At 50.2% G+C, this 18,363-nt stretch overlaps 1 protein-coding gene across 1 annotated transcript in view; it reads left to right on the top strand.

The window, feature by feature from the left end:
* Positions 1–2,944: 2,944 nt before the first annotated feature.
* The window catches only part of TSC22D4 (TSC22 domain family member 4), a 451,830-nt gene continuing 436,411 nt past the window's right edge, over positions 2,945–18,363 (top strand). Inside the window, exon 1 of the mRNA XM_085639106.1 lies at positions 2,945–3,130. The gene's annotated coding sequence lies outside the window, so the exon portion shown is untranslated. The remainder of the gene's footprint in view (positions 3,131–18,363) is intronic.

Genomic DNA, 18,363 nt, shown 5'->3' on the forward strand with positions numbered 1-18,363 from the left:
CTGGAATGTGTGATAGTATTATTTGGTAAATATGAAAGTGTTTTTGCAGTGTGTGAAGTATTAAAGGGCTGTTTTAATTGATATCTTTCTTTGTAGTTTTGAAAAGTGTAATTTGCAGAGTATCAAAAATGTATATACAAAATGTGTGTTTTAATATGATGTTTGCAGGGTACTTTTGTTATGTATATGAATGTTTTACAATGACTTAAGGGATTTTTTAAATATAAAATGGGTTTAAATTCATAAAAGCATATAATTTTACCAAAATCCCAAGGTGTTTTTTTTACAGTGCTTACGGTTACTTTTGCTGTGTATGTTATGTGATTTGTGCAATATTCAAGATCATTGTTTGCATGGTTGTGTTTTTGCAATGTATGAAGTGTTCATTTAGATGTTTGACTGTTTTTGTGGAACAGACCTTTTTTTGCAATTTGCAAAAGGATTTTTGCAGTGTGGGGACGCTTTAACTACAATGCACGCAAGAGTTTTGCCATGAATGAAAGGAGTTTTTGAAAATTATGAAGTATATTTTGGTTAGTCTAAAAGTGCATTTTTCACTGTAGGAGTGGATTGAACTTTTTTAATTCAGTGTTTCGCAGTGTATGAATATTTTTATAGCACACTAAAGTGTTTTTACAATGCATGAAGGTATTTTACAGTGCGTAAAGAGATTTAGCAGTTTTTACAGGTATGAACGCCTGTGCTATGCATATAAGATAATTTTGTAATGTATGTAGTATGTTTTTGCATAGTATGGAAGTCTTTTTTCATTGTAGTAACTTTTTCTTAGCATGCAGTTGGTTTGCAAGACTTTTTTATTATGCGTTTTGTAGTGTACAGTTATTTTGCAGTACTCTGGCATGTTTTCTTATGCACAGAGATGTTTTGAAATGCTTAAAGAGTTTTAGCAGTTTGTGAAGGTGTTTTATTTGCAGTCTACAACCCTGTATCACAATTTGTGCCATTTTGGAAATTATGAAGGATGTGTTTGTATTGTATGAAAGATTTTTTTCATTTTGTGAAAAAACTTTTTTGTTTTATCAGGTGGTTTTAATAATGTATTTATTAAGCATGTTGCAAAATATCATTACTACAGCTCAAATAAGTACGTTTTTCTGTGCCTGAAAGTATTTTGAAACTCTTAATGAGTTTTAGCAATTTGTGAAGCTCTTTATTTGCTTAAAGTGAATGTATTTTCCATGTATTAAGGTGATTCTGCAATGCATGGTGATTGTTTTGCATTGTATTAAAGAATTATTAATTGTACAGTAATATTTGTCAGTGTGTGAGGTAGGTTCTAAGTTGTTTTATACTAAGCATGTTGAAGTGTATCAGTGTTTTTGTAGCACACTTAAGTATTTTCGCTATGTGCAGAGGTGTTTTGCAATCCTTAGAGAGTTTTATTTGTTTGGAAGTGTTTCTTGTTTCCAATAACTGAATGTGTTTTGCTTTGTATAAATGTATACTTTGGAAGTTACGCAATGTAATGTATGAACATGTTTTTTAATATAAGGCGTGAGTTTAAAAGATTTAGGGGCATATCTACAATGACAGCGATAAATAAACGCAAAGCGTGCTTAGCGCTTTATTATTTGTCGCCGTCTATCTCTGTCATTTCTCACCCTGGTAACGCGTTATTAACAACGCGTTACTCCAGGGCGATAAAAATTTCAGAGATAGCAGGGAAATCGCCGTTTTGCAGGGAACATCGCTGGTTTTCCAGCGATGTTCCCTGCAAAACGGCGATAATCTTGCTGATACGACCCACAGAGTCGTATCAGCATAATCCAGCCCAATGTTAGGGATAGGTAAGTCTACTTTTTAGCAGACATTAGTTTTTGGAGAAAACAGTGGTTTTCTCCAAAAAATAACGTATGCTAAAATGCTGGGGCAGCCTTGTAAATATCGCGATGTGAACATCAGCGATATTTACAAGGTTGTCCTGCCCAGTGACGCCCACTTTGCATCTCATTAGAGATGCAAAGGGGGGCGTTGGGTAAAAGGGTGCTAACATGCGCTACTGCATGTTAGCACCCTCTTGTTAATAGGGCGATTTTTTTATCTCCGCTTTTTTGGCTTTAACCCCTTCTGTGCCCCGCCCTTTCCACGCCCTGTGCCGGGCGTTTCATTAGCGGGCGGGGTTCATGACGAGATAGTCTCGTCATGGGCACAGCGCAACCGCGCTCCATGACGAGACTATCTCGTCATGGGCACTGAAGGGGTTAAAAGCCAAAAAAGCGGAGATAAAGCGCTTGTAAATATGCCCCTTATTTAGTCATCTGCTTTGTAGCATATTAACACTTTGCAACAAACCTGAAACTGTTTTTGCTATGCCTGAAGTTTTGCAATGCTTGAAGAATTTTCGAAAAAAGTAAAGATGTTTTATTTGCACTGTACCCACATGTTTGACTTGCATGGAGGGCGACTTTGCAATGTAAGAAGTATGCTTTTGCAGAGTATGAAAGTGTATTTTCATTATATAAGATGGATTCAAACCCATTTGATGTGTTTTGCATGGTTTGCTTTGCTTGAAGTGTTTTAACAGTTTTTGAATATATTTTTCACCAATAAGTGAAGTTTTGGAAGGCATAAAAGGTGATGTTGCTCCTCGTGAAGTGTTTGTGCAGTGCCGTCTTTTTGTTTCATAGCACTCAAGTGGGCTTAAACACGTGTTCTTTTTGTTTAATGGTCCTTCTGCAGTGTATGAGTACTTTCTGCAGTACACAGTAGTGTTTTTCTGGGCATGAGGTGTGTTTGGAACGGGTGAAGTGTTTTGGCGGTTTCTGGAGGTGCCTCGTCCGCAGCGTGTTTTCTCCGGCACTTTGTCCAAGGTGTTTCTGACTGTGCAGTGCGTGGCGCGTTCCTGCAAAGTGTTAAGCCGGTGTGGGGCGGGGGCAGAGTGCGCTCTGTTTCTTTAAAGCCCGCCCTCCTCCCCCTGCGCTGTCAGGCCCGTGGTGAGGGAGGGAGGAGAGAGCTCTCCAGCATTGCCTTTCCTCCTGTTCTGCACAACTCCAGCCCGGGGATCAGCGGCAGCGCCGAGATCGCCGTCCTCCAAAACAGAGCCCACCCGGGCTCTACGCTGCCGCGAGGACCCCGGACGCCGCCCTGCACAGAAGCACGCGCTGCTATGGTACTTGTTTTGCAGAATACGTTTACTTATTTGTTTTCTTGCCTGCTTGTTTGTGTGGTTGTGTCTTCTTTCTCGTACTTAAGTCTTTTTGTACTTACAGAGCTTCTCTCTTCTTGTTTCGTTACATCTCACGAGGGGGTGAGAGTGCTGGCGGTGCCTGGTTGCAGCTTTTACTTGTAAACACAGATTATTATCTGCAGCATGTCTTTAAAGTCCCCTCCTCCTACATGCTTCCCTTACCCCCACACCCGCCCCCCACTCTCGCGTCTCGCATTGGTGGAGAGGTGTTGGGTGGGGGCTTGTATTTCTGTCTGGGCTACGGCCCCCCGTTGCACGCACCGAGGGATGCCTGGTGCTGCGGGGGGGGGGGGTGGCAGTGAAGGAAGGCGGAGCCGGCTGGCACTGGGCAGAGAGAGATCCGGAGAAGGGGGCAAGGCTGGAGACCGGGCATGGGCATGGTAGTAACAGAAGGTAGAGGGGGGTGGGGCACAAGAGCGAAGAGTCCTGTGTGGGGGGGGGGGGGGCACCTGTGTCATGATGCCCCTGTTTATCTATGTACTTGTATCTAGCTGTCCCCATGTATATATGATCCTGTGCCTCCATGTGTCTCTCTCTATTCACTGGTGCTCTATAGCCCTCTGACCCTGTGCCCTATGTCACCTCTGACCCCCTAGGTCTCTCTCAATCTATCTGCTTTCATGCCAGCATGTATGTAAAATCACCTGTTCCTGTGTTCCTGCACCTTCTGTCAGTGTGCGTCGTTTTAGTGTCTTTCTCCGCTATGCTACGCACGCAGCCCCCGCTTGTACCCGCCCCCCCCCCCACAGGCACATGCTTGTACCTGCCTCCTCCCCTAGCCCCCTGCTTGTACCTGCCCCCCTCCCCTAGCCCCCTGCTTGAACCTGCCCCCCTCCCCTAGCACCCTGCTTGAACCTGCCCCCCTCCCCTAGGCCCCTGCTTGTACCCGCCCCACCCCCACAGGCCCCTGCTTGTACCCGCCCCTCCTCCCCTAGCCCCCTGCTTGTACCTGCCTCCTCCCCTAGGACCCTGTTCCAGGCCCCTGCTTATACCTGCCCCCTCCCCTAGGCCCCTGCTTGTACCTTCCCCATCTTCCCTAGGCCCCTGCTTGTACCTGCCCCTCCTCCCCATGGCCCCTGCTTGTACCTGCTCCTCCTCCCCCAGGCACCTGCTTGTACCTGTCCCTCCTCCCCTAGGGCCCTACTGGTACCTGCCCCTCCTCCTCTAGGCCCCTGCTTGTACCTGCCCCTCAGCCCCTAGGACCCTGTACCTGCCCCATCTCCCCTAAGCCCCTGCTTATACCTGCCCCCTCCCCTAAGCCGCTGCTTGTACCTGCCCCCTCCCCTAAGCCCCTGCTTGTACCTGACCCCTCCCCTAGCCCCCTGCTTGTACCTGCCCCCTCCCCTAGCCCCCTGCTTGTACCTGCCCCCTCCCCTAGCCCCCTGCTTGTACCTGCCCCCTCCCCTAGCCCCCTGCTTGTACCTGCCCCCTCCCCTAGGCCCCTGCTTGTACCTGCCCCCTGCTTGTACCTGCCCCCTCCCCTAGCCCCCTGCTTGTACCTGCCCCCTCCCCTAGCCCCCTGCTTGTACCTGCCCCCTCCCCGAAGCCCCTGCTTGTACCTGCCCCCTCCCCGAAGCCCCTGCTTGTACCTGCCCCCTCCCCGAAGCCCCTGCTTGTACCTGCCCCCTCCCCGAAGCCCCTGCTTGTACCTGCCCCCTCCCCTAAGCCCCTGCTTGTACCTGCCTCCTCCCCTAGCCCCCTGCTTGTACCTGCCCCTCCTCCCCTAGACCCCTGCTTGAAGGAGGCCTCTCAGCTGAGAGTAGTCTCTGCTGCACTCCCGAGTCCAGGCACCAGGGGGCCTCTCAGCCAAGAGTAGTCTCTGCTGCACTCCTGAGCCCAAGCTCCAGGAGGCCTCTCAGCTGAGAGCAGTCTCTGCTGCACTACCGAGCCCAGGCACCAGAGGCCTCTCATCCGAGAGCAGTCTCTGCTGCACTCCCGAGACCAGGGACCAGGGGGTCTCTCAGCCAGAGCAGTCTCTGCTGCACTCCGTGTCTGTATACCAGGAGGCCTCACAGTCTCTGCTGCACTCTTCTTCCCAGGCTCCAGGGGGCCTCTCAGCCGAGAGCAGTCTCTGCTGCACTCCCGAGCCCTAGGGGGGGGGGGGGGGCTCTCAGCCGAGAGCAGTCTCTGCTGCACTCTTCTTCCCAGGCTCCAGGAGGCCTCTCAGCCGAGAGCAGTCTCTGCTGCACTCCCGAGCCCAGGCTCATGGGGTCCTCTCAGCCGAGAGCAGTCTCTGCTGCAGTCCCGAGCCCTACAGGGGGGGCTCTCAGCCGAGAGCAGTCTGTGCTGCCCTCCTGGGCACGGGCTCTGCCCTGTCAGCTCACATCACACACAGGGGCAGCTGCCCTGCTCGGATTTCAGGCCTCCAGTCACGTTTACATTTTTTTCTGATTTTGGGACTTGCTGCTGTGTATAGCGCTAGTGCTTGCGACGCGGGCTTCAGGCAGGTGTGTACCCCGGTGCATGCCGCACGGGTCCTGCGCACCCCTACAGTAAAGTGGGGAGCATTGCGTTAGAGGCAGCTGTGTGGCAGCCGTGACGTGCTCTGTGATGTGCCCTCAGTGTGTCTGAACCCAACACTCAGCGCTCCGTACAGGCAGAGTGTGGTGTTGTACACAGGCGCATTTCATCGTAAAGTGGAATCTAATCTTAAAAGGCCAGCGCCCCTAGGTCCTTAAACATTCCACCCAAACAGCTGTACCCGGCCCCGTACTGCCCAGACGCCTGTCGTACTGCACCGTACAGCGCCGAGCACAGGTGGAGGGCTCCAAACGCTAGAATACTGCCGCCACGACATGACATTTATTCTTTTGTGCCGTTGGCACCTGTTGGTTTCGAGGCACTGTGTAGTATGACATGGCTCAGCTGCAGCAGTTCACAGTAGCCCGTTCATGTGTGGCGCTTTACAGAAGCCGGAACTCAGTCCTTTGGAGAGGGGCTTCAAGGCGCTTGTTCGTGTTCTTTTTAAATCCAGTCTTTAATGATATATTTTCTGTCTTGAAAACGACCTAAACTTGAAAAACAATTCGCACATTTCTGGCCCGCTTGCTGTGCGGCTGGCCGGCCTGCCTGCCAGGGCTGTGGGCGCAGCGCACGCTCCCCGGGGCACGACGCGCCCTGCCGGAGCCCAGGGGAGGCTGAGTTCTGGAACCGCACGGCGCTTTCATCTTAATGCTGCTTTCGCGCCGTGAGCCCTGCGTGGAGTCAGTGGGAGCGGGCGAGCTCACTGACGCGGAAACCTAGGACGTCGCTGCGCTTTACAGCCAGAGGTGTGCCCAGATTTCGGGCCCTTGCCAACCTCAGAGCTGGCACGGCCCGTGACGTCCACAGATTGCGGGCCCTTGCCACCCTCAGAGCTGGCACAGGCCATGGTGTCCACAGATCGCGGGCCCTTGCCACCCTCAGAGCTGGCACAGTCCGTGCTGTCCACAGACTGCGGGCCCTTCCCACTCTCCGAGCTGGCACAGTCAGTGGTGTCCACAGTCTGATCGCGGGCCCTTGCTACCCTCGGAGCTGGCAGAGGCCGTGGTTTCCACAGTTCGCGGGCCCTTGCCACCCTCAGAGCTGGCACAACCTGTGGTGTCCACAGACCGCGGGCCCTTGCCACCTTAGAACTGGCACAGTCCGTGGTGTCCACAGACTGCGGGCCCTTGCCACCCTCAGAGCTGGCACAGTCCGTGCTGTCCACAGACCACGGGCCCTTGCCATCCTCCGAGCTGGCACAGTCAGCGGTGTCCACAGATTGCGGACACTTGCCACCCTCAGAGCTGGCACAGCCCGTGGTGTCCATAGACTGCGAGCCCTTGCCACCCTCAGAGCTGGCACAGGCCGTGGTGTCCACAGATCGCGGGCCCTTACCACCCTCAGAGCTGGCACTGCCTGTGGTGTCCACAGATCGCGGGCCCTTGCCACTTTCGGAGCTGGCACGCCTGTGGTGTGCCCAGAGAGCCCGCCAGTTGCACCTGCAGAGCTGGTAAAGTTTCTGGCAGGCTCAGAGCGCACGCCACGGCCTTAGGCGTGCCCACTGTGCAGGGCTGTGCCCTCTGCCTGTGCTGCGTGTACCCAGTGAGCAGAACCGTGACATCTGCCCGTGGTGCGCCTGGAGTGCAGTCCAGTGCCACCATCAGAGCTGGCACTGCCCGTGGTGTCCACAGATCGCGGGCCCTTAACACCCTCAGAGGTGGCACCGCCCATGGTGTCCACAGATCGCGGGCCCTTGCCACCCTCAGAGCTGGCACAGTCCGTGGAGTCCGCAGATCGCGGGCCCTTGCCACCCTCAGACCTGGCACAGGCCGTGCTGTCCACAGATCGCGGGCCCTTGCCACCCTCAGAGCTGGCACCGCACGTGGTGTCCACAGTCTGATCGTGGGCCCTTGCCACTCTCGGAGCTGGCACAGCCCGTCGTATCCACAGTCTGATCGCGGGCCCTTGCCACTCTCGGAGCTGGCACAGTCAGTGGTGTCCACAGATTGCGGGCCCTTGCCACTCTCGGAGCTGGCACAATCCGTGGTGTCCACAGATTGCGGGTCCTTGCCACTCTCGGAGCTGGCACAGCCCGTGGTGTCCACAGTCTGATCGCGGGCCCTTGCCACCCTCAGAGCTGGCACAGTCAGTGGTGTCCACAGATCGCGGGCCCTTGCCACTCTCGGAGCGGGCACAGTCCGTGGTGTCCACAGATTGCGGGCCCTTGCTACTCTCGGAGCCGGCACAGTCCGTGGTGACCACAGATTGCGGGCCCTTGCCACTCTCGGAGCTGGCACAGTCCGTGGTGTCCACAGATTGCGGGCCCTTGCCACTCTCGGAGCTGGCACAGTCCGTGGTGTGCTCAGAGAGCCCGCCTGTTGCACCTGCAGAGCTGGTAAAGTGTCTGGCAGGCTCAGAGCGCACGCCACGGCCTTCGGCGTGCCCACTGTGCAGGGCTGTGCCATCTGCCTGTGCTGCGTGTACCCAGTGAGCAGAACCGTGCCATCTGCCTTTGGTGCGCCCAGAGTGCAGTCCAGTGCCACCCGCAGAGCTGGTAGAGCCTGTTGTGAGCCCAGGTGCCAGCCTGAGTCACCTACGGAGTGAGGACTGCCGAGGGGTTCCCAGATGGTGGGCCGGTGCCATCTGCAATGCTGGCACAGGCTGGCACGGCCTCAGTTGTGTCGCGGCACCCCTGCCAGGCCCTCCCCAGTTCTAACCCCGCAGACAGTCACACAGTGAGCCGTCTACGGAGGCATCTGTGGAGCAGAGCCCGTCTTCACAGCTCTTCACAGCCAGAATCTGCCTTCTGCTGCCCAAGACTTTTACACATGAAAACGAAATGGGGGCTTCTTAGCCATGGGGTGTCCTCCGGTATCCCACCTGTGTGACACAGCTTTACATTCATTGCATAGCGCCTCGAAGCCGTGCTGTTCAGACATTGGCACGAACCACAGCGCCTGCTTGATGCCTTCGAGGAGTCACCGAATAACTATTAACTAAGAAACCACACAATATTGGCCAGATAAAAACCCATGAATGTTGGATGATCTTTCCACACTGCTGGCCCACAGCGCTGACCATTCGGGAGACGTTTCTGCAGAGTCTAAACGCTGCTTTTCTGGAGGAAGGCGGGAAAGGCTTGCTTCGGTAAAGATGCATTTATGCAAGTCAGTGTTGGAAGAGCCGGGGAGGCTGTCTCAGCCCTTCCTGGTGAATGAAAGTTCAGGCCTAGGCCTGCCCAGACCTCATTATCAAATACCTACCCAGGGCCCCCTGTCAAGAGGCTGGCCTCCTGCCACGCCTAGCATTTCAGCCTCCAACAGTGGGCATGCTGGGACATGTAGTTTCCCATTTTAAGTGGGCCCCCCAGGTCCCATTATTCAAATCGAGCTTAAAATAGGCCGTCTTCTGGGTGTCTCCTCCACTTTACTTTCCATGAAGAAAGAAACTGCCAGAGTTTGTTTTGACAGACTTCCATGGGCGCCTCATGTAGCTCCCAGACACCAGGAGATGAACCCTCACTGGAGGGCGCTATATCTTGAGTCATCCCCAGGGGCCTCAGCTAGGCCAGGACTGTTGGGTAACAGAGTCCTATGTGAGTTAAATGTGTGCACACTTCCTTTAGATACCCTGCCCTTCTGGAGTGGATGCAGGCTTCTTGGCACTACTGTTTCGGAAACTGAAATCCTGCCTGGCACTAACTGGGCAAATCCTTGATGAACCAGAAAGGTTTCCAATTCTCTGCAGAATCTTTACAAGTTGAGAAAGCTATCCAAGGAAAGAGCGCCCATTGTAATGAAGAACACGTGCGCGTTGGCGTGCGCTGCCCGGAGCAGGTGGACCCTTGCACCGGATGGCCAGTTGGGATGTTTCTATGTGTATGAAGATGCAGCTGGTGACAGTGGAGAAGTGTGGTGGACACTGGAGTTTACTTGGGCAAAGCCTCACAGGTCAGGTACGGCTGTGGGTGACTGACGTTGACCAGCCGTGGTCACCTACATTGAGCCGCAGTCTCACCACCAAGAGTCTTTCGTTGATAGCAAAGTTTCTATCAGTAGACCGTACTGACAGAAGATCTCCTGGGGCTCATGGATCAGGCATGGTTGAGGGCGACTGACGTTGACCAGCCGTGGTCACCTACATTGAGCCGCAGTCTCACCACGAAGAGTCTCTCGTTGATAGCAAAGTTTCTATCAGTAGACCTAACTGACAGAAGGTCTCCTGGGGCTCACGGATCAGGCATGGTTGAGGGCGACTGACGTTGACCAGCCGTGGTCGTCTACATTGAGCTGCAGCCTTACCACGAAGAGTCTCTCGTTGTTATCGAAGCTTCTATCAGATGATCCTACTGTCAGAAGATCTCCTGGGGCTCACAGATCAGGCACGGTTGTGGTTGACTGACGTTGACCAGCTGTGGTCATCCACACTGACCCGAAGTCTTACCTCAAAGAGTCTTTCGTTGATAGCGAAGTTTCTATCAGTGGATCTCACTGATGGAAGATCTCCTGGGGCTCACAGATCAGGCACGGTTGCGTGACGTTGACCAGCCGCGGTCGCCCACATTGAGCCGCAGCCTTACCGCGAAGAGTCTCTCGTTGATAGCAAAGTTTCTATCAGTAAATCTCTCTGACAGAAGGTCTCATGGGGCCCACAGATGAGGCACGGTTTAGGGTGACTGATGTTGGCCAGCTGTGGTCGTCCACATTGAGCCGCAGTCTTACCACAAAGATATCTTGATGATAGCTAAGTTGCGATCAGTAGATCTTACTGTCAAAAGATCACCTGGGGCTCACAGATCGGGTATGGTTGCGGGTGACTGACGTTGACCAGCCGTGGTCTTCCACACTGACCCGCAGTCTTACCTCGAAGAGTCTGTCGTTGATAGCTAAGTTTCTATCAGTAGATCTCACTGACTTAAGGTCTCCTGAGGAACAACAGGTCGCTGTGGAGCTTGGGCAGAGGACTCCCAGCTGGCCTCCAGTTCTTCCATTCCAATATGGCTGCCAACAGGGTGAGGAACATGAAGCATTGAGAGGTGATTTTCAGTCTGAGGTGGTCATCTTCATTTTACGAGAACTGTTCGGCAGTCTGAAGACTATCGATGGAACCTGAGAGAGATGTCGGGCCACCAGTGATATATCCTTTAATGGGTCAAACCAGTGGGAAAGAACATGAGCCCAACTTCAGTCAGCCAGGATCTGGTAGCCGGGATCTTGGTGCTAATCTTCACCTCAGGGCGAGGACCTTCTTAGGGCCACCACCAAAAGCAACTGGAAAGACTGGATTGAAGTCAACGCAGAACGACAAACCCATGTACCACACCGGGGAGCAGCCACCTTGTCTGATGACATTACTCATGGTGTCCATGTGACAGAATACTGATTGCAAAGAGTTCTGCGCTTTGCACAAGGCCTCCTGGGGCGGCGATCTCTTGTGCACCAGGGTACTATAAGCTGGGAGAGTAGTCCCACCATTGGGCAAGAGCTTTGGAGGGGCTGCTGCAGGTAGAATTTTCCCAGGAGAAGCAGAATTATTCCTGCACTTTTATCTCAGCTGAGATAAGGAACATATCTTCGAACCTGAAACAGCAACCCCTCTTACTCTGGGATCATTCCTGGTGGGGGAATAAGAAAAACCAGCAGTTTTCTCAGCCCCTATACTCTAAGGCATGGGTCTTCAAACTGGAGCACGGGCCCCCCACGGGGGCCTCAAGTGATCCCAGGGGGGCTCCAGGCTCTGGCCAAAAGAAGTATTATACTGATAAGTGTTTGTTTTCAGCGGGAAAAAATTGAGTGGCAGTAAGCCGCTCTGTAAAAAGCCATCACCAACATCTGTTGTCATTTTTAGGTCTCGCCTGAGCCAGCGCTTTAGCGCAGCTCTCTCGAGAGCTTTTGTAAACGGGGGATTTGAAAGTGCAAACTAGTGCTTTCAGGCCGCCAACTACAGTGCATGTGCGCCGGGCGCGCGCACCATTTGGCAGCCTGCGTGATCAGTTTGCGGCCGCTTTGATGTTCTCAGTGAGCTGCGCGGCCACTGAGAACATAAAAGCGGCCGCGAAAGTGCACACCATTTGCCACCCCCTCCCTTATCCCACTTCCTGCTTGTTTCACAATGGCGACAGCTTGTTTACGTACCCCATGCGCGGTGCCGCATCCTCCTGTTGCCATCTCCCTCAGGCGCTGCCGGGGCCGTCCAACGTGTCGATAACGCAACTAGTGCTCATATAAGCACACAGATACCTTCAGGTGTAATTTGCACTATGTAAAACTAGTTTCTCGCTTACCCGCTGTTGCTCATTCCCTTTATAAATATCATTAATGTGCTCCGTGCGCGAGCAGTACCCGTCCGTCTTACCTTTGCTCCCTCCTCTCTCCTTCGTCCCTCCTCTCTCCCTTTTCTGGGCACATGATAATTTTTTGTTTGTTTGTTAAATATTTCTTTCAATCAAAAATGCACCAGCATCCAAGCTGATCTCATATTTCTACAGCGCGTCTCCCATCTTCACACTATAAGGACAGCATCTGCCTGAGGTCTCTTGCGCTCCTCCTCTCAGCACGCTGTCATAGCTTTATTTCCTCCAGCAGGCCCACTTGGCTTATCTTCAATCGCTGCACGGGCCGGTCGTTCTTTCTTCTGGCATATTTAATACTTCCTTCCTCTGCCTTTCAGTTTCGTTCTTACTCTCCATTTTCTCTTAATTTAACTCCATACATATTGAATTATGAAAAAAATTCCTTCCTGTCCTGTTTCTTCAGTGCCGGGGGCTCCAGTGTTGTGTTAATTTTACATTTCACGCTTTTTTTTTCGTTCCACCCTCTGTGCTTGATTTATCTCGGCAATTCAAGGCCAGCCTTCTCAGTTCCCAAGGGGAAAAGAAAATCAGCTCAACTGAAGAGCGACATTCCTGCTTTGTAGTCGGCTCTCAGGGTGAAACGGGAAATCAGCCCACAGGCACTGCAGTCAGAGACTTTGCATTAACATCAGGGCTTTAAGTGGGATGAAAAAACTGGCGGGTCTCTCATAGGGGTGTGGCCGATATAATTCAGGGCGGGTTTAACAAGCATTTGCAATACAATAGGTCTCGCAGTTACGCGAGTTTGGCATTATAAATGACAATGCCTTTTATTTATGTTTTAAAAACCAAAACATAAATAAAACGCATTGTCATTTACAATGCTAATAGCTCAAATGCGCGTAAATGCGAGACCTATTGCATTGCAAATGCTCGTTATCCTGGGTGGGGGAAGGTTTCAAAAGGCAAGGGACTCCAAACCCCCACCCCCATTTCTAATAATCACACTGTGGATACTTTTACACGTTAGTAAGGCCCTCGTGACCAGAACAGTATGTTTGGCGGTCATGCATTTGATTGCGTTTTTAAAATGGTAACAGCACTTGACTGCAATGTTTAAATAAGTCTCGACCTATTTAAACATTACCAATTTAATAGAATAATGGTGAAGATTTTTTAGGGGGGCCGCAATTATTTATTTTTTGTCACTAGGGGGGAGGGGTGCGGCATGAAAAAGTTTGCAGACCACTGCCACAGGGGGTTCGGAAGAAGAACCCCCCCTTTTGTTATCACACGACTTTTGGAGCGGCTCAAAGTCCTAAAGGCTGCCACCCCTTTTAAAAAGTCAAATCATGAACATTTGTGCATCGCTGTCCGTCCATCTTGGCACTGCCATCCTGGGCATTCATACAACCGGGATTGTTTTTTATTGCGTCAAGAAGCCAATATTGATGGTCTTTAGATCGGACGAAGTGATCACTCTAGGATGCCGTGGTCAGCTCGTCTGGCTGCCTGGCTTCGACCTGCCCTCCCTGGCTCTGAGATCTGTGGGTGCCCAGCATTAGGAAGCGCCTCAGAAACATCTTCGCATGGATCCCGACGAACACCAGGCGGACTGTCACTCAAGCCCTAGTCACTAGCAGTCTATACTACAGCAGAGCGCTCTATGCAGGAATACCAGCCGCCTCGTCCACCGACTTCAGACCATCCGCAGCTAGACTTGTCCTGGGTCTCCTATGAAACACATCACACCACACCTCAGAGAACTCCCCTGCATGCCGATACACAAGTGCTGCCAATTCAAGCTCCTCACACATGCATACAAGGCACAGCACAACATAGGAGAAGCACACCTCAGCTGCCGCCCCCACTCCCACCAGACACCCACACACACGCGCTCTCTCTCTCTCTCTCTCTCTCTGTCTCTCTCTCTCTCTCTCTCTCTCTCTCTCTCTCTCTCTCTCTCTCTCTCTCCTTCTCATACCTCGCACCCATAACATGCAGCGACCTCTCTCTACAACCTACGGGCAGCCTCCTCGCTTCTTGAATTCCGCAAGAGGCTCAAGACCTGGCTCTTCTACCGACCCCCAGCAGACGACCTACACACCTGCCAACCCTTTGGGCAATAAGTCGCACTCTACAAATCCACATAACATAATATAACATTAAGGGATAAGCTGAGCCTGGTGTAGGTGCAGAGATGCCACGTAGCTCTAACATGTTAGGATCCCATATTTCAGCCCCTAGGACTGCTTTTCTGTTCCACGTCATTGCTATCAGGTACACGTTAGTACAGTTGGCTCAGTGCAAAGAACCCAAGACTACAACCTCCAGAAGGCACTAGGTTGTCAAAAGAAAGCCCCCATCTGGAAACATGGCGCCCTGATGACTCCGTACTAGGTAGTAACCATAACTGTGTGGCCCCTGTCTGCATTCCGAATTTAGAGATAATCACGTACAAGGTCTTATTGGCTATGCTGTGTATTTGGTGAATTGGTGGCCATCTTGGCGCATCTGATCAAGCGCTATGACGACTCGGGTTGTTCTGACAGAATTCATCTCTGGGTGTGCATTGCACATGATGTAATGGTATAGTGCTTGCTACAGGGGTCTCTCAGCACTAGAACAATGGTTGCTCTTGGTACTCTAGGAAGCTCTGTGCACCGGGTGCTGCTCGCTAACAGCCCCTCTGTTCTACTTCCAGACCGCCTGCTTACATAATTAACTGTTCATAACCAGGGACAGGCATTTTATTATAAGCTAATGTAAATATCATATAATATCATTATAGGTTCAAGTAAATATAGTAAATTTGGGAAGAGATTTTCCTTGAGATGTAGACAGGTCCTCACTTTATGTTTTAGGTGCTGTCTCACATACACCACAAACATGTACCTTCAAGACTCACAAGATCAAAGCCCTCCTCTGTTTTTCAAATCGAGTGCCTACGAGTCTTACCTGCAAAGAAAGTTGAAGCGTTTCGGCATGATGTGCTGTAAGGCGGGCCTGTCTAGAAGCGTATGGAGGCTCTTATCCCAAAGATTAAAACAACTGTGATTCTCCTTAGATGGAGTCTACCAAACTTGGAATCCAAAATGTCCTCTGTTCCTTATTTCCCTGGATTGCATGATCGATGAATTTACCCGTCTTACATCATCGATGACCTGACCTGGAAGATATCATCGATGACTTTACCTGGATTATATCATCAATGACCTTACCTGGAATACATCATCGATCTGACCTGGATTACCTCACCTATGACCTTACCTGGATGACATCATCGATGACCTTACCTGGAATACATCATCGATGATCTGACCTGGATTACCTCACCTATGACTTTACCTGGATTACCTTACCTCACCTATGACCTTACCTGGATTACCTCACCTATGACCTTACCTGGATTACATCATCGATGACCTGACCTGGAAGACATCATCGATGACTTTACCTGGAATACATCATCGATCTGACCTGGATTACCTCACCTTTGACCTTACCTGGATTACCTCACCTATGACCTTACCTGGATTACCTCACCTATGACTTTACCTGGATTACATCATCGATGACCTGACATGGAAGACATCATCGATGACTTTACCTGGATTATATCATCAATGACCTTACCTGGAATACATCATCGATCTGACCTGGATTACCTCACCTATGACCTTACCTGGATTACCTCACCTATGACCTTACCTGGATTACCTCACCTCTGACCTTACCTGGATTACCTCACCTCTGACCTTACCTGGATTACCTCACCTCTGACCTTACCTCCTCGTATCTTGAACACGAGAGACCACTTACGAGAAACTGTCAGGGACATAGTATCACTTGCCGAAAGGGCTGAAGTTGGTGACACCAGATAGATCCAGCCTCATCTTGGGGGCTTAAACACAGAAAATTTACAAACATTCTGAACTAGGAATAGCTGAAACAAGAACATCTGGACACCGGGAGGCCATTTTGTTTATATTCAAAATATTTAATTTATTAAACATAGAGAAATAAAGAAAACATCACTTTGGGCTTCTTGTTTTAAACTAGCTAAGTAGAATCCTAAAACTTGATTAGCATATCCTGAAGTGTTGAATAATGGTCAGCCAAAAGATAGGAATTCAAGAGACTTGTTAGAAGACACTAACTCTACATGAGAAGCACTGGAAATATGTATATGAAGACCATCTCAATGGAGGATGCAGTTGTGTCCGAGACAAACAGCCCTTTTGGGATTTGCCTCCCAGCTGGAGAGTGACAGATCTGACTTTAATATCCTGTTATTAAGATCCCTAAGATCATATGATTAAGATCATATGCCCAGCATTTTCTTTCCTTTTGTATTATATTCTTTCGTTCTGTATTCTTGTCTCACAAATGGCATCTCATGTTTACCGTCTCCTCCACTTTTTATATAGTTTTGCTCTGATTTCTCAATGAGGAATTGCAAAACAAACAAAAAAAAGATTCCCTAGAAAAGCCATGTAATATTGTGCTTGCCAAAAGTCTGTACTTCCAGGGAGGGCACTGCAGGTGACTCACTGGCTGCCCACCCAGCCTCAGTGGCAGTACAGTCTCAGGCAGCAGGGGACTTACTGGGTGGGCCCAACCGCCAGTGAAAGAGTCTCGCACTGGTTATCCACCCACTCTGCAACAACACTGACAGGTAAACAGGAGAAACAGGCAACGTCATGTGTAGCACCTGAGCTGAAGCGTGGGAATCACTTGAAGCTAAAGAGAGGACGCTCCCCGCCCCCACCCCCGTGAAAATGTACCTGCCCACACCTTGGCTTGGAATTGCCTAGATGGTCACGGGGCCCAATCTTTACGCAAATACTTCATAATACGCCTTATCCCTGTTTTTACCACTTGTCATAAGGTTCCGTTTGTGTGGTACAGAATGTTACTAAGCGATGCTGATGCGTTCTTTATTTTATTCAAACATCAATATTTACGACAGTATATCATTAATGAAAACATGTCACTCCGTGTGCATCTTAATGCCTGTAAACAGTCCCGCGTTGTCATTTTCTTTCTTTCTGTTGCTTCCACCAAGACCACATGTGACCCTCACAGTCCTTCTCCGACTGCTGATTCAGCATTTTTTGGACTATTGGAATCCAAGACAGGACACTTTAGGTCTGAGTCACAAAGTTCTTTACATTAAAACTAGAAATTTTAATGCTCTTAAAGAATGTAAAACAGATTCAAATTTATAAATGTAACTTGAGGTAGATCATTGATTGTGCTGCATCCCTGTCTCCACACATGTAGACCGTCTTTGGATCACCTGGCCGCTGAAGAGACGGAGAAGAGTCTGAACTCTAGACCGCTCCATCGACCACAGGGAAGGTAGCTCAAAGCCGAACCAGATGCTGAGAAAGGAGACTGGCAGATGTATGTTTGAGCTTTAAAAAAAAAACTATCTTGTCAAAAAGCATCATTTGTACTAACTTCATATTAGTACAGCTTGTAATCCTGCTCAAGAACTCTCACATTTATGAAGCAATAACTCCTGAAGTTATAATAAGCGAATAAATTGCCCACCCTAAGAATTTTGAAATACATTAGGAAGATTTTTCCTACTAAAATGAGTGATCTGCGATTGAAAATTGAGCCTCGTTTACCGCAGCAGCGGAGAAGGAGTTGAATCCCACTCTTCGGGGACACTGAAATGTTCTAATCCCGTCTCCCCGGGAGATACTCTAAGATCCGCAGCCAAGTGAGGACACCCGTCGGCTCAGGACATCTCATGTATTGTCAACGCTTTCCTCCAGTAAGGACTATATGCCTCCGAGTTGATACTCATCACAGTGTTAACTCTAATGTAAAAAGCAGGTTTAGAGGCCAATTGTACGCAACCTTTCGTCCTACATGCACGATTCCATTGGTTGCAAAAATCATAGACTCCGTTCCATTGCCCAACTGCAGGAGTATCTCAAGGCTCGCGCACTTCCAGCCTTACTTTGGTTCCTGACGGAATAGAGAGACCGCTGTATTAGATGTATGTGAACAACTTATGCGAGTCCAAGGTCAAAAGCAGCTGCCCGCTTTCAATTTTGTAGATTTGTTAGCGGCATCTGATAGTGAAGACCACAAACTGTTGTGTGCCAGGTTGAAACATATTGTTCATGCAGGGAGGACAGCATTGGTTGGATTTTATTCTTGTGTTGGGGGTCATACCCAACAAGTCCATTGGGTTTCTTTGTCTCTTCTCCTCAAACTTTAACACAACTGATTATGAGCCCTGGTCTCCTGTTGTAAACGCACGCCGTTGACCCTCAGACGCTGCTAGAATGGAGAGAGTCTATGTCTGACTTCTGTACCGTCACTTCCTGTTTACAGGGCGTGAAGAAGTGAAGGCCTCTGAATCTTTGTGCTAAAATGC

This window comes from Triturus cristatus, chromosome 12 (assembly GCF_964204655.1).
Source record: "Triturus cristatus chromosome 12, aTriCri1.1, whole genome shotgun sequence".
NCBI classification, from domain to species: domain Eukaryota; kingdom Metazoa; phylum Chordata; class Amphibia; order Caudata; family Salamandridae; genus Triturus; species Triturus cristatus.